This window comes from Podarcis raffonei, chromosome 6 (assembly GCF_027172205.1).
Source record: "Podarcis raffonei isolate rPodRaf1 chromosome 6, rPodRaf1.pri, whole genome shotgun sequence".
NCBI lineage: Eukaryota > Metazoa > Chordata > Lepidosauria > Squamata > Lacertidae > Podarcis > Podarcis raffonei.
The window spans coordinates 94,285,916-94,302,969 of record NC_070607.1 but is presented as its reverse complement, the minus strand read 5'-3'; the positions used below and the strand labels follow the sequence as shown (position 1 = coordinate 94,302,969).

At 44.4% G+C, this 17,054-nt stretch overlaps 1 protein-coding gene across 3 annotated transcripts in view; it reads right to left on the bottom strand.

Annotated features, from left to right (window-relative positions):
• ZBTB46 (zinc finger and BTB domain containing 46) overlaps positions 1-8,702 on the bottom strand; it is a 49,081-nt gene extending 40,379 nt beyond the window's left edge. The window contains exons 1-2 of one of the 3 annotated variants that reach the window (XM_053394537.1): positions 8,416-8,702; positions 6,954-7,203 (exon numbers count right to left, since the gene is read on the bottom strand). The gene's annotated coding sequence lies outside the window, so the exon portion shown is untranslated. The remainder of the gene's footprint in view (positions 1-6,953; positions 7,204-8,415) is intronic. The other 2 variants (XM_053394540.1, XM_053394538.1) reach the window with 2 other exon arrangements.
• Positions 8,703-17,054: the final 8,352 nt, after the last annotated feature.

The following is a 17,054-nucleotide window of genomic DNA, read 5'->3' as shown; positions in this document are numbered from 1 at the left end:
GGAAGTCAATGCTCCTTTCTTCCCCGCCTCCCCCCTGATATTTGAGATGAATTAGATTTGTGAAACCATTACTAAAAATTAAAAATAGAAGCTAGCCAAAGATACTAGCTTACTTTAAGCTATGTGATTATTTGGCAGTATGCACGCCATCAAAGTGAGTGTGGTTAGGTTTGGAGCAGGGGAACTAACATTGCATGCAAAAGCTTCCAAGTTCAATCCCTCGTGTCTTCAGATAGGACTGGGAAGGGCTCCTGTCTGAAACTCTGGAGAATGGCTGCCAGTCACTGTCAACAATACTAAGCCAGCTGGATTAAGGATCTGACTTGATATAAAGCAGCTTCCCACATTCCTACACTTCACAGAAATGAGACTTAAAATGGCAAGTATTTGGATTTCTTATCTTCCTTGCACTTTAATAAAGAATATCATCATAAAGCAAAAAAAAAAGTTAAGATACTACAAAACCAGCAAAAGAGTTCTGGTATCATCCCTACTCATTAAATACCCAGTCCACCTACAACAGGGGTCAGCAAGGTTTATCTTCCTGTGGAAGATCCCTCTGTGGGCCGGATCTTCCACGCGCGCCTGTGATTTTCAGTTCTGCACAGATGTGATTTTTGGAGTCTGCAAGTGTGCAGACGCAATTTCCGGTGCCGCGGATGCGAGCCCCCGCACCACGCTGGTTTATCACAGTGCGCGAGTGGGCAGCTCAATTCAGGGGCGGCTCATGGACCAGTCAAACGACCTCCACGGGCTGCTTCTGGCCCATGGGCCTTAGGTTGGTGACCCCTGACCTACAATTCTGGTAAAATTCTGATAGCAGAAGTTTCAGTACTTCATCCTACATACTTCTGCTGTGAGCTTTTGGTTCACATAAAGCACAGCCACACAAAGATTATTTCTTTGGCAGTGCAAGAAAAAGTAGATAGTAGTTCATAATGCATGCAGGTCCCAGTGTATCAACTTCTTTATAGTTGTCTTGCCAACTGCCCCACTTACCGGTAGTTGTCTGTATAAGGCATCGCTGATTTCAACACAATTATGGAAATGAAATTTGACACAAAATGATAGGTGAATGCAAGAGATTAATCAGACAGGAAAGGCCCACAAAGCTGTTGGGGGAGAATGGTACTCCAAGCAAATGCAACAGAAAACATTGGAGGACAGAAATGGGAGATACAGTAAATCAAATCTTAAGTTTTGGCATGTAGAGGAATGGAGTCATAGAAGCTGACTTTGTCAGCAAACCTCAGCCACCACATTCTACATTAACTTCCACCACCAGATGTGCATACAAAAAACCATCTTTGCTACTGTAGTAACCATTGAGATGTAGCAATCTGAAAGAGGTCTCAGCCTTCTCACAAAAGTTTTCTGAAAGACTGTGGCTGCTCTAAACTACAATCTGAAGATTAAAATGCCAGGGACATAACCCAAGAATGCATGACCACAGGAGAACCAACTTCAACAGTAACTAGCAAGTTTCTCCTATTCAAAATGGCCTACCAACCAACTATTCTCTGCCTTAGGTAATCTGAGCTTTAACTGATGTCCCCAAGTTCTGCCTCAACCATGGCCAGAGACTGTAAAGGCCAATAGATCAGGCATGGGTCAGATGCTACTTATTAAGACTCTCCAAGAACTCTAAAAGGTTAGTCACGATGTGCCCTTGTGGAAGCCACACTGGTCCTTATGCAGCAAGGCTTCTTCCTCTATATGCTTCTTTAATAATGTTTTCCACCAAGTTTTATGGAACAGATGTTAAGCTAATCGGCCTGTGATTTCTCAGATCCCCCACCCCCACCCCACGGCCAGGAGTTTCAACTGTCAGGACCAGCTTCTTGCTAAATGCCCAATGTACAATTTGTGTCTCTGTGGAACCCAAGACCACATAAAAGAAAGATGAGTATAAACCTCTAGCAGACATGTCAAACACCAACAATTTTGCCCATGAGTAGATAGCAAATTGCTGCAGATCTAAGAATGTATTTATGGCTCTCGATGGAAGCAGCCTAGATTTATCATGCCACACACCAGTCAAAATATTTTTGCTGGACACTTCCATGTGGATATGAAAGTGAATGCTGGAGTTGAGTCAAAAAACCCTGAGTGGAACTCAACATTGCCCTATGACAAACATTCCATCTGCATCAGAATAATCCTTCTCCCATAAACTGTTCTGGAGGTTCTCTCGATGCCCCTCCCGAAGCTAATTCTGGTGTGGGGGAAAGCACTTTTGTGGAAGTCCTTGCATCGCACTTCCCCGATAAGGCTTGTTAGGAGAATCATGCCCCTTAATTGTACTTATCTAATAATACTATTTATTTTAAACTTATTCTAACAATATGTAATTTATATACCTCCTTCACTCAAAGATGCCAGAGCAGAATATGTATAAGGGAAAAAAAATAGCCCCAAACTTAACATTGTAGAAACAAAATGAAATTCATCAATTAAATTTACAGTAAAAAATTGCAGGCAGCAGCAACAGCAAAAAACAAACAAAAAAACCCCTTATACCCAGTTCTACAGTGAATCTCAACACTACCCCTGCCCCACTAGACAAAGAAGTACATCTTCAACTACCAGTGGAAAGCAAGTAAGGCTATGGAAGGATAGTTCATTCCATAGGTGTGGATCCACTTCAGAGAATGTCCTGCCACAAGCACCTGCACCGTGGACCACATTAGGTTTAGGAACCACCAAAAGAATTTGATCTGCAAATCATAGACCAGGGTATGGGAGGAGGTGTTTTTTCAGATATTTGGGACCCAGGCCATTCAGGGCTTTAAATGTCATCAGAAGCACCTGAAAGACAACTGGCAGCTAGTGTAAGTATTTCAAAATAGGTGTGAGCAACCATTGGCACTCCCAAGTTGCAAATTCCAGACCACTGAAGGGCAACTCCACATAAGAGTGTATTGCAATATAATAGTCCAATCCGAAAACTATCAGAGCTATCCCTGTCCAGGAAAGGCTATGCCTGGTGAACCATCAATAACTGGGAACAATCACTTCTAATCATGAAGCCACCTGACTTTCAAGTGACAAAGATGACTCCGGAAGTGTACACATACCCAGGCTACAGACCTGTTCCTTAAAGGCACTATCCCATCCAGGACAGGCTGTCTTACCAAACCCCATAAAAGCCCACCCATAGCATCTCCATTATGTCTGGATTCAGTTTACTGACCCATACCTAGCCCATTACCACCTTGAAATATCAGGTCAGCACCTGCACTATTTCTCCTGATTCAGACAGGACTGAATGGGATTGAAATTGGTGGTGCACCACCATCAATTTCTTAAGCACCTTGCCCAAGGAGCGGTATTTATTTAACAACTACAGGTTTAAAGAAAGTGCCTCTTTTAAAGCCACTGGCACCTTCTCAGCCCTCAACATTAGCTTTTATTAGCAAAGGAGACATGCAGTAGGCTGAATCCCTTTAAGCTTGCCCACATCCTCAGGCCATAATAACTGAAACTGATTCAATAAAACTTAACCAGATGCTGTTCTGGACACATCCACAAGACTAGTCCTAACTGCAGTATCTAATTCTGTATGGATTCAAGCAATTTTATCTTCAAAGTGCTTAGCAAATTTGTCACATAATGCCTCCAATCATCTCCTTCATTGGGACAGATACAAATGGCCCCTTCACTGTGTGTATAAGCTTTTGGATGCCTACTGCAAGCTGCAATGGTGGCAGAAGTGAAGCTCTTCACTGCCATCACTGCCACATATTAACCACAACTGTATGCTCATTAGCTGTGTTCAGTCATATGTGTTTCAGGATTTACCCAACTTGTGCTACACCATAGTCCATCCTGTTTCATTGCCCACAACTCCCCAGAAGACTATGGAGATCTGTAAGCTCCATAGTGTCTGTCTGAGAAGGCACTTGGGAACAATTGTGTTGAGATCCCTTTCCACTTCAAATACTGTTTTGCAACCAGCTGTGAATCTGACAGTACCATCGTGCAGCTTTCACTGAACCAATGTGCTAACCAAAATATCACAGAGAACTTTTGTCGAGTGCTTTGCTGAAATCAAGCTAAACTGCATCCACATAATTCCCAGTGTCTGCTAAGTTTCCTAGTAAAGCGATACAAGATAGAGATAATATTAGTTTACCGGGATTTATTATTGGCAAATCCATTATGCTAGCTTCTGTGAATTACTACATACTTTCTTAAGAATTTAATTTTGCATTCTTTCCATTTCGGGGGGAAACTGATCAATTGATTGGGAAGCCTACTATGTCTTACCTTTAAACTGCCTAGTTTAAGATAAGACAACAACCATTTGAGTACACAACAAATATTCAGCTAATCCTATTGTGCAGGGTGTCAAAGTTTTCTGGCATAGGTACAAAGCTTCAGAGTTCAGGGAATTATAAGTGTAAAGGGTAACTATTTGAATTTCAGGGAGCCTTTTGAGATTTAAACTAAGCCCCTTTTATCCTTTTATTTACCAATTAAATTAAGAATATAGTAACAAGGATTAGTTCACACTACAAATAATGCAGGAAAGCCATGTTGCTAAAAGAAGCAAACAGAACTCAGTTGAAAAAAGGATCACTGCTCAGGAGATGTGGGCTGTTCATGAAAATAATTTTGATTTAAGAAGCTAGAAAGGCAAAAAGTTATGAAACAAAAACTATGCATACTGTACTTGTATTATTAAAACCTTGAAGGAATGGTGAATATTGCAATGAAAAGCAAAAGCTTTCATGAGGAAGTAAAGGCAAGAAGAAATGTATTTTAGAGTATGTCAAGCCAATATCAAAACAATACCAGACCAAGCAGGCACCTACAGTTTGTAATTAAGGCTGCAATCCTAGCAGTGTCTACTCAAAAGTAAGTCTCATTCAATTCAACGAGGTTTACTCCCAGGTACTCAGGTAAGTAGGTTAGGTTTGAAGCCTCACTTCGCTTAGGCTATCCACCCAATAAAGTATGCCAAGGTTGTTTCTGTAAGCTACTCAGAAAGCTTTTCTAATATACAACCTGGAAGAGAAGGACATAGGCTCTACTGTATGGATGTCCTAGAAAACACAAGCCATAGGGACAATGTGGCCCATTTCCTCTGTTCTCTGAAATTCCAAAATCTGACCTGTATATTGCCATACATCATTTATTAAAGTAGGTATTATGTCTGTTTAATTAGCAAATAATGTCATATGAAAGAGAAGAAACAGATCCAATTAGTTTACAATGGATAATTGTATCATTCTCACTTATTTAGATATGGCTTCATGGAGTAAACAGGACATCATAGCCTAATCAGAAGCTGTAACAATATGATTCCAATAAGTAGTCTACTAACAGCAAAATTAGCTTTTCATCATCCATTTAAACAACAATCGACACTAGTATCTCATACCGCAAGCCTAAACACACTTACTAGGGAGTAAGCTTAACTGAACACAGCAAAACTTACTTCCAAGTAAACACGCATTAGGATTTCACTGTCAGATTTTCTCATTATTTTCAAGATGGAGAAATGCAAGTTCTAGTTAATCAAGACCTGGATACTGTTTTGTAGATCCTGTCTGTCCCATAAGGCTCTCCTTTGTTAACTTGTAATACACCAGAGGATAATTTTTCACTATGTGGAAAACTGTGGTTAACAGTAAGCTCTAAAGTCTAAGACTCTAAATGCATACACACCCCATATCATGAAAGGACTACAAGACTGAGAACTTGACAAGCAATAGCTGCATTCAACTGCTATTAATTCAGTTCAGCACAGCCAATCAATAAAACAGAATTGGCTGTCAAATGCTAAGAGTGGTTCCCTTTATCCCTGAAATACTACTGTATTTAAAGTGACACAGTATAAACTGCCAAACTTTAGTTCACCGAGCTGGCGGGGGGGGGGGGGGATATCGTGCAATTTCCAAAGTTTGTGTAAAACTGCAGCTTTTGTCTGTCTCGTGGCAAGAAAGCCGTGTCTAGCTTTTCCTTTTACCAAAATAGAATACTCTTCTCAAAGAAAACCCCTTAAAATAGAAGCAGTAAAAGTAGGGAACCAAGTTACTGTATATGTACTGGTACTTAAAATGCTAGTGTACAACATATATTTAGAAAATGCAACTAAACATTTCAAATGACTCAAGTATTAAAATGCATACAATAACTTCAGTACAGGTGCCTGCAAAACACTGTTTGCAAAACACACTTCCTTATTAGCATATATATAAACACTGCTGATAATAACCTTGTCTCTAATCCATGCTAAATAAATACCTTGACTGAATACAGAGAAAGCTAATTTTAAGAAATATCTCCTAGTAAAACTGCCCTTTGTTTCTATATTTCTTGACACATCAAAAATACATTACTGCATACAATAGTTCTATTATATCTATTTCTGGCTCTCCAGCAGTACAGCAAGCAATAAGGAGCTGTCTTTAAATTGAAGGAATCCTCCCACTGTTAACAGTCCTGGAAATCTGGTTCATTCCTTATTTGTCGTCTGGGATTGAGTTATCAGATGCTACTTGCATGACTTTTACAGAACTGACAACCTATTTACAGACACAAAAAGGCAGTCTACAACTTAAAAACTTCTACCATCACCTTTAGGTTGTTGTTGTTTTTTAAAGGAAACCTTTTACTCTCCCTACAAATTATTCTTTTGGGGTGTTGACACCCCCTTCATAAAATGTTCCCTACCTGTATGCAACATTTTCAAATCAATTCCCTTACTTATCACTTAGCATATTAAAGCTTTAGGCAGGGAAAGCATTATTCTGAAGACTGGGTTTTTAAAAATATACAGGGTCACTACCAATATTTCAGCTTGCAATTAAAATGGAGGAAAGGCCAGCCGATCGGTGCCTGACTTCAGGGGGAGACAATAACCCCAAACAGGCCTGGCTTTAGAGAGGCAGAAAGAGAAAGCAAGCGAAGGAGAAATATACAACATGTTTCACCAGTATTATTACCTCATCCCTTTCTTCCAAGCAGTTTTGAGCCACTCTCTCTTGTCAAGCTCTTGGGTCCAACTTGCACAGATGCTTATTTTTAAACGCTGTGGGGTGGTTTTTGTTTGCTTTTCAAATAAAATTATCAAACCAGCATGGAAAGGCTTGCTATTTCACGAAGTGGAGCTGCTGTTAAAATGCCCCCTTGTCTCCTCTCCACTCCCTTGAGCTGGGTGTTGACGCAGCAGAAATTACCAGCTGGAAAATTCCCCTTTTGGAGGTTAGAGGGAGGGGTGGGGTGGGGGGAGAAGAGGAGGAGAGAGGGGGTGGGAGAGAAGCAGGGAGGGGGGTTAAACCCTGCCAGTCACAGAGCTGTCCCCCATCTATCCACCCACCTAGCCCCAAATAAGGCATCATGTCCCGAGGTGAAGGAAGATCAGAGGAGCTCCATGCCCCTTCCACACACAGGGGGGTGGGAAAGTCATCTCAGCAAAACCGCCCCCCAACCACGTCCCACCCTCCAGCTGGGATTTTACCCAGCTGCCCTTCCAGCATATCTCAGGGAACAGGCACAGCGTGCGTGCGCCGCGCGCAAGGAGGACGCGCGGCCCCCACGAACCTCCCATTGGGCGGGCGGGCGAGGGGCGAGCGAGGGGTTGGGGGGGCTAAAATCCATGACAGAGAGGGAGGGGGGCGAAACGAGTATCCTTTGCCTTCAATTAGGAGAGGTGGGGCAGGAGGGGGGGGAGAAGGGAACCCGATGCCCCCATTCAACTGCCCCCCCAAAGGTCAATTTCTCTTCTCTGCTGTCCCCCAGAGGAAACCCCATCCATAGTATGTATATGTGTGTGTTTGTGTGTGTATATATATATGTGTGTATGTGTGTTTGTGTGTGTGTGTGTGTGTATCTCACCCCACACTATCTAGAGAGAAGGGGTGTGTGGTAGTGGTGTGGGGGGGGTGAAAAGTCCTCCCCCCCCCACCAAGAAAAACGCAAAAATCTCCCTACAGGGAACTAGGTTAATAGGAGACTTTGAAAATGCGCCGCTGCGCGCCATAAATAAATGCACGCAGAGACCCGAGGGGACCGAGTTGCCAGGTCTTTCAAAACATACTTTTCCTAGAAATAAAGAGAAGGAGGAAAAAGTATCGCGAGCGGGAGCGCAACCCAATGCGGTTAAGAAGTGGGGACGGCGCGTTTTTTAAAAGAAATAAAATAAAAAAGCAAGTTTTTGTAGCGCGCTTAAGGCTATTTAGGAAACAACAACCACCTATCCCCCCCCCCCATTACAGACACCATCGCCTCAGGGCACAGAAAGCGGTCGCCGTCGAACACGGGGGAAGAAGGGAATAAAGGGGGTGGTGATATTATTGTTAACCTTGTAAGATGTATAAATGGAAAGCGGTTTTTTTGTTTTTTAAAAAATTGTTTTGTTTGTTTATTCTGCCTGCCTGCCCATCTCTCTCTCTCTCTCTCTCTTACCTGCGCTTCATGAGGAGCGCGGCCGGAGCGCTGGCTCCACACGGTCACGCTCCGCGTCTTTCTCTTCATGAGTTGTGTGAAGGGGGTGGGGGGGGTCGGGCGAAGAGAAAGAGAGAGAGGGGGGACGATTGTTGGGGGGGGGGAGAGAAAGATGTGTGGGGAGGAAAAGAGAGCGAGCTGGTGCGCGCTCCCGCCTCGCTTTCTTCCCTGCCCCCCCCCCTCCTGAGGGAAAGGAGGCGCGCGCGCTCCACTTCCCCTCACAACTTGGCCCTAGAGGGGGGAGGGGCCGCCGCGCTCGAGCCGGCAATAAAAAAACCCCCACAACTAGAGGTGGGCGTGGCCAAGCGAAGGGTGGGCGGGGCTCCTGTGAAAAAGGAAGAGCTGAGGGCAAGGAGAAGTACAGCAGCCGCGTCGCTGATTGGGTGTAGCTGAGCACAGGCCTCCCTAAGCCACACCCACGCGGAGTCTTTTTTTTATTTTCCTCTCTTTCTTTCTGTCGGTTGAGGCCCCGCCCACCCGGCCTCCCCTCGCGCCGGCAGGGGATTGAGAGAGCGCGCGAGGTGGGAGCGCAACTGTCAAGCTTGCCGGACACGAGGGTTGGTTGCGCGCGGGCGTGAGGGGGGGGGGAAGGAGGCCGCTGAGCATCATGGGACGAAGCCGAGCCTGACAAGACTGTTGCCAAGGGCAAGTTGGGGCTTCTGTCTCCCTGGCAACGGTCAGGGCCTTTCCTCCCCTCCTGCTCCCGCTGTCCTTCACGCCCTCTAACATTGCGGCGAGGGCTTAATGTAGGGGGACAGTTGAGCGAAGTGAGGGGGGATTCGCACACGTAGCTGCTTTCCTCCTCGCCGTGAGGGGCTTGGCGAAATTAAAAGGAAATGCATCGTGCCGTGGTGTTGAAACGCACGTTGTATGAAGGGATCCAACAGACGCTCAGTAACTCACAAGCCACCACAAAAATCAAAGGCAGAGCGAGAACACATGATCTGGATATATAGCAACTGCCTCTTTAAAAGAACAACAATTTGGAAGCCAGCTGAGTTTCATAGAATTCACCCATCCGAGCAAATGCACATGTGATTTATTTAACAAACAAACAAATAAATTGGGAAACCCCCCCCCCACAATAATGTGAGTTCTTCAAAGCTGTCTAATAACTTTTGCACATACATTCCACAACATGGCAGAAATACCTGACGTCTCGCGAAACAATATAATTTTCAGCTTTATAATAACGGCCGGGAAGTTCAGAACTGATATATATCAACGTATTCCAAGGAGACCAACTCTCAGCCTCTCCTAACTTCAAAAAAGAAAAAAAACACCTGTCTGCGCAACTTTGAAAACTTCCTGATCTATAAAGTGTGTGTGTTTGCCGAATAAAATAATTTTGGTATTCCCCCAGATCCTAGTTGTGTTTTGTTTTTTAATTTTAAAATTCAGTCTATGATGAACCAAAATGCTGAAATCAAATAGCTGCCTGATAAAAGCCAAACTTACACACTCAAGAACAGTACTCCATATGCTGAGATGGCTAAAACACCTGCCTACAGGAGGGGAAATCAAGTTTTGGATTTTAAAAAGAAGTGCAAAAAGTAATAATGGCTTCCTGTCTATGCAAATACATCAGAGAATAAGCATATAATAGAATTCTGAAGTTCAATAAAATATGCTACAGTCTTTCCATTACCTCTTTTTTAATCATGTTCACCTTTCACATCTATATGCTAATTTATGCCATTGTGGTTAAGAGTGTCAGGAATGGAAGAGTGGATATACTGGTGCCAAATCCCACTACAGCTACACTACCCCTAAAATCAGCCACAAGAAATAATTGTTCCTGCTCTTTGTAACTTAGTTCTAACTTTCCAGCTCACTATAAACCTGCTGCAGCAAATTCTAAAACAAATGCAGTTTATTGTCCAAACTGCAGGGCGGAGGAGTCTGTGGGTTGCAGAAAAGGTCAATTTACTCAAATTGCCTCATCAGACTTCCTCCAAATCACACAGCCCAGTTGCATTCAGAAGCCTCGTGCTCATTTGACATGCATGCAGTTAGTTTTAAAATGTTCAGAAACTAAATTTCACGCATGAAGTTAAAGCCTAGACTCCTGTCATTCAGGCTGACTAAGCCCCTCAGCCACAGGGCTCAGGTAATATAATACATGCACATCAGGGATGCACAGCAACATTTTTTTTCAGGGCCCACTTGTTTAAGCCAATAGTGATCTCAGTTCTCTGAGTGCCAGCCCTTTTGGTGTAGCCAAAACAGCACCATCCATGCTGAAGAGGGAGATACCAGCGTGGTCAGGGGAACCCAGAGGTTTGCAGAAGTTCCCTCCCTCCCTCTCTTTCTCTCTCACTCTCACACATGCCGTAGAGGAAAATAAACTAATGGGATGACACTCCAGAAACTGCCAATAAAAACTAAGCATGCTAAGTGGGCATGGGGGAATCCTGAGTCTGGGGAATTGGTTGAAAACCGGGGGTGGGGGGTGGGAGTATGGAGTATTCTGGAGAAGGCTGGCTGGAACTCTGACCAGGAACACATTTTGTTGCAGGTCCCACTTCTGCTTCAGCCCGTAGCTCAGTCAGTACTAGAGCATAAGACACTTAATCTCAGGGTGGGGGTTTGAGCCCCACGTTGGGAAAATATTTACTGCATTGCACGGAGTTGGAATAGAATAGATGGTCCCTGTGGCCCTTTCCAATTCTATGATTCTATGAACCTGAGCCCTTCACTTAAAGCATTTTCTTTTCTTCTTTTTCTTTTTTAAATCTGAAAGCGTATTCTTATGCTAGGCCCTGATACCAAATCCTGGTGTTACTCTGCCTGAATGAGTAGAGACATTTGCTGTCCATGGCATCCATATGTACAGATTGTAACTTTCGGCAGGCATGGCCCCAGTGAAAACAGACATTGGATCAATATCTGTGCAAGAGTGAAGAAACATTGTTTCACGCATGCAAAAGCCGCCGCAGCTTCGCTTGAAAGCCTGAGTGAATTTTGTTAACCGTCCTTCAGATCTGCTCATTCATTGCACTCTGAACGTCTTTATTTTAAGAAAAGAAGATCAATACAAATTGATTAATGCAACAAAGCTGTCTTTCAAGGCTGACATAGTTTTTTCTCAGCAGCCTTTTCTGCCGGGTAGCTGAAGGCAAAGCTTGCTAGGAAGAGTTCTGTTGCCAGTCAGATAAATCATGGTTTGCCCGTTGCAATAGCCCATGTACTTGTGCAAATTTAAAAGCGCGATTGAGGACATGAAAAAGCCAATTTATCACTTCATGGCATTTCAGCCAACAGCTCTTTGAAGTCGCCCAGTATCAAGAGCTGTGATGTGGTCTGGATCAATTGCTTGCTTCATTGTAAGGCTATTTAGGATGCATATTATGGGCCAGCTTCCAACACTGACTGAGTGCAGGGTGCAGGGCCCAAGTTCTGCCATGCTCCTGCCCAGTGGCGGCTGCTGCCACCAAACATTTATTCACACAAAAGTCCTGTGCATCCTGCACTCGGTCCCTGCTCCTGCCAACCTAGCAGTTCGAAGGCAAATCAGAGTGCAAGTAGATAAATAGGTACTGCTCCAGCGGGAAGGTAAACGGTGTTTCCGTGCGCTGCTCTGGTTCGCCAGAAGCGGCTTAGTCATGCTGGCCACATGACCCAGAAGCTGTACGCTGGCTCCCTCGGCCAATAAAGCGAGATGAGCGCTGCAACCCCTGAGTCGGTCACGACTGGACCTAATGGTCAGGGGTCCCTTTACCTTTAATATAATTTTACCAACCCAAGCATAGCTTCAGTGAGAACACTTGCAAATAAGTGGTTTACAAATTGCATTCTTAAGGTCTTCTCATTCCAGCTGCTTATGACTGTATTTTCTCTGTAGACTCCTCCACTTCTGGGAATGAATTCCTCCATCGCCCTTGCGTGTCTTTGATTTCAGGCATGCAGGCCCTAGTTCCCACCCTACAACCCCCAGAATTTTTTACTCCTCCCTGCCCCCTTCTCTGCTGGAAGAAGGTATGTATTTATTTAGCTCTGTGTGTCAAGCGAGCATCATTCCCTTGTGAGCTGCGGCAGCTGCAACCTGACTTCTGCCTTGGGGAGTGTGCTCAGAGATGGAAAGGGGAGTTGCAGGAAGAATCTTCCTCAAAGGGTCTAGGAAAAGCTGGAAGAGTCAAGTCTGCTGTTCCCCACCCCAGTTCTTCTAGGTTGTTCCAAATTTGCTCATCGTTTATTTTCATTCTGGCTCTTTTAAATTTGGGTATTGCTGACTTTTGAACAGATCACTTTTGCAAATAACAGCAGGGGAGAAAAGAGATGTGCATTGTGCCCTTAGCATATGTGATCTACATTCAAGGCCTCTCCTGGCATGACTTTCAGCTCTTTCAGGATTATGATGAATTGATTAATGAATTAAGTGTAATTTTGGGGAGGAAGAACTAGGCTCAAAGGTACGGCGTCCTCCAAAGCCCAACCCCACATTCATGGAATGTCAAAGGGTAAGCCCCCCTCAGTGCTGAAACGATCTTTTGGAAGGGAGAAATCATTCTCCAAACAAATCCTTTAAAGCTGCAAAGTGGTTGTCTTCTGGCCACTTGGAGGATTCACAAGCAGTCTGTGTGCATCCTCCAAGCTTTTTGAGCCCTAGGCTTAAAGCAGGAGAGTAAAGGCCTCTGCTTCTTTTCATCATCTGTACTCCAGCCAAGGATTCGCAACCACACAGTGGCTTCTATTGCCAGGAGTGTGCTCTAGCAGTAACAAGGGTGTGGTGTGCGATCGACCTGTGGCTAGTGCAAGTTGCAGAGATTTGAGGGAAGACAGTACTGTCCATCCATTATTTTTCCGCAAGGACAAGTCGTCTCAGCTGTTCCCAGGGATTATTTCCTGACTAGCTTCCCCACACAGTTAGTCTAAGGAGATATTTATGTACTTTTGGTGTAGAGGGACGCCGGTGGTGCTGTGGTCTAAACAACTGAGCCTCCTGGGCTTGCCGATCAGAAGGTTGGCGGTTTGAATCCCCGCGATGGGGTGAGCTCCCGTTGCTCGGTCCCAGCTCCTGCTAACCTAGCAGTTCGAAAGAACGTCAAAGTGCAAGCAGATAAATAGGTACCGCTCCGGCGGGAAGGTAAATGGTGTTTCTGTGCACTGCTCTGGTTTCGGTGTTCCATTGCACCAGAAGCAGCATAGTCATGCTGGCCACATGACCAGGAAAAACTGTCTGCGGACAAACGCCGGCTCCCTCGGCCTGTAAAGCAAGATGAGCGCCACAACCCCCGAGTCTTCTGCGACTTGCCTTAACTGTCAGGGGTCCTTTACCTTTTTACTTTTGGTGTGTGGCAACAACCACCTAGTTTCAAGTAATCCCCTTTTGGGGGAAAGTGATTGAGAGGGTTGTGTCAGGACAATTGCAAGTTCTCTTGGATGAAATTGATTACAGTGGTACCTTGGGTTATATATGCTTCAGGTTACAGACTCCGCTAACCCAGAAATATTACCTCGGATTAAGAACTTTGCTTCAGGATGAGAACAGAAATTGCGTGGCGGCGGCAGCAGGAGGCCCCATTAGCTAAAGTGGTGCTTCAGTTTAAGAACAGTTTCAGGTTAAGAACACACCTCCAGAACGAATTAAGTTCTTAACCCGAGGTACCACTGTATCTTGACCCATTTCAGTTTGGGTTCAGGCCTGGCTATGGGACTGAGGCAACCTTGATTGCCCTAATGGATGACCTTTATTGGGAAAAGAACATGGGGGGGGTACAACCCTGTCATTCATATATGTTTTCTCAGTGCCTTTTGATATCATTGACAACAGACCCTCCAAGTGCGCCCATTTTCCAGGGACAGTACCAGATTAACAGAAGCCGTCTGGTTTCTGATTTGATCCAGGAACATAACACTTTTCCTTAGGATGTCCCTATTTTCATCTCAGGAATGTTGCTTGGTATGGTAGGACATCCCTATTTTCATTGGAGAATTGTTGGAGTGTATGGAGTTGTACGACCCGCGAGCCAAGGAGATAAGTAACTATAAACCTTTAGAATAAGTCTGAAGGCAGCCCTGCGTAGGGAAGTTCTGGTTCAGGCAACTCAGTCAAATGGGTGGGGTATAAATAATAAAATCATCATCATTAAATAGGTTGTCCCTATTTTGGCGCAGGGACATGGGTGGCGCCGTGGGTTAAACCACAGAGCCTAGGACTTGCTGATCAGAATGTCTGCGGTTCGAATCCCCGTGACGGGGTGAGCTCCTGTTGCTCAATCCCTGCTCCTGCCAACCTAGCAGTTCGAAAGCACGTCAAAGTGCAAGTAGATAAATAGGTACCACTCCAGCGGGAAGGTAAACGGTGTTTCCGTGTGCTGCTCTGGATCGCCAGAAGCGGCTTAGTACTGGTCACATGACCCGGAAGCTGTATGCCGGCTCCCTCGGCCAGTAAAGTGAGATGAGCGCTGCAACCCCAGAGTCGGCCACGACTGGACCTAATGGTCAGGGGTCCCTTTACCTTTACTTTCATTGAAAAAATGTTGGAGGGTATGTGACAATGGCTTTCTCTTGAACCAACTCAGTGAGACGGGTACCAGGAGCACTGTGTAGATTCTTTTTATTATTATTATTGAATTATATTGCAAATACATACAAATCAAAACTTTTAAACGTGAAAAGAAGAAAAAATATTTTAACAGGTTACAAAGAACAAATAAAGAAAAGGGAAAAAAGAAAAGAAAGAGGAAAAGCAGAATTATTAATAAATTACATAAACTAAAACAATTATATCTTAATGAAGATAAGAAAAAAATCATAGATGGAACAGCGTTAATTCATTCATTATTAAACAAAATAAAAGAATTCCTTCCAGTAGCACCTTAGAGACCAACTAAGTTTGTTATTGGTATGAACTGTCGTGTGCATGCGAAGGAATTTTAAATTTTGTTTCGACTACGGCAGACCAACACGGCTACCTACCTGTAACTAGTATTAAACTAAGACTGTGTAGTACTGTGTAGATTCAATCATATCCCTATCCTACAGAATGGGAAGGAACAATTGTTTAAGTTATTGTGACACAACACTGTAAGATTTTGCCTTCTGCGGTCTCACTCTATGCAAGAAGCTGACGTCAACGGCAAGAGTTAAGGACTCCACATTCCTAATTCATATTACACTGGGGCAAAGGTCATCTGGTTTCTTTATCAGGCCCTCCTGGGAGGGAGAGAGGAGGAAGGAAGGGGGTGCTGATGGGGAACCACTGAAGTCGGTGAATTATAATACTTTCAATGGTGGGAGTTGACAAGTTGACTGTAACTTTTTCCATGATGCGAAACAAGGCATTTGTTGGTTTGTGGAAGGAACCACTCAAGGTAATTCTCTCCTGAGATGTCTCCAGGAGAAGAAAATAAATGGCGGTGTATATGTGTGTGTGTGCGCGAGCACGCGCTCTTGCTTTGCAGCCAAATCCTAAACCTGTGTATTCTGGAATAAATCCCACTGAGTTGAATGGAACTTATATCCCAGTAAGTATTCTTAAAACAGGAGCCGTTGTGAGCTTCCCATGCCATTTTGTGAAAGAAAAAATCACTTTGCATTGCATTACTAAGCCCATCACATTGTTGTACAGCAGCTCTCTTGAGGGCCAAAATGTCCAGATGTCCCTTTTAGTGTGCATTCACGATTATTATGCTCATGATGGTTATATGCAATCCTGCTTTCAGTTCAGTTTGGGGGCAAACATACTGCTCTTTCCCTGGTCGTTGGACGACCTGAAGTTTCCTGCTGAAATCATGTAACCTTTAATAGTACCAATGTTCCACAAGACGAAGGGTCATCCCTCTTTAGTTGCCCTATAGCGCCAAAGAGCCCCCCGAGATGGCAACACTGGGGTACCTCGGGTTACATACGCTTCAGATTACAGATGCTTCAGGTTACACACTCCGCTAACCCAGAAATAGTGCTTCAGGTTAAGAACTTTGCTTCAGGATGAGAACAAAAATTGTTCTCCAGCAGCGCGGCAGGAGCAGCGGGAGGCCCCATTAGCTAAAGTGGTGCTTTAGGTTAAGAACAGCTTCAGGTTAAGAGCAGACCTCCAGAACGAATTAAGTACTTTACCTGAGGTACCACTGTATGGCAGAATGATTTGTGGAGGGTCCACTATATATTCAGAAGTAATGTGCTATTATGATGTCACAATATATTGCAGAAGACACCTGCAAAAAAACACACACCACAAACCCACCTGAAATATACTCAGAGCCGAGTGTGAATTTCATGCTCTTTATTCAGCTTGTAGTAGCAATGAATGAATCTTTCCCCAAAACGTCTGCTATATATACATTATTTACACAATGGGCCCCGCGTGATTGGCTAATTCCGGGCTGCTCCTGTAGGCCAATCAGGTTGCGGATTCACTTCCTCCAGAAGCCTGATTGGCTGCTCCTGCAGGCCAATCAGGTTGCTGATTCCCTTCATCCAGCAGCCTGATTGGCTGCTCCTGCAGGCCAATCAGGTCGCTGATTCTCTTCCACCTGGAGCTAGATTGGGTGGCTCCTGCGGACCAATCAGACTGCTGCGTTCTGGATACTATTGTTCTAGGATTCACCTTAGTACATAACACCACCAATGTGGAGGGGGCCTGCGTGATGACCAAT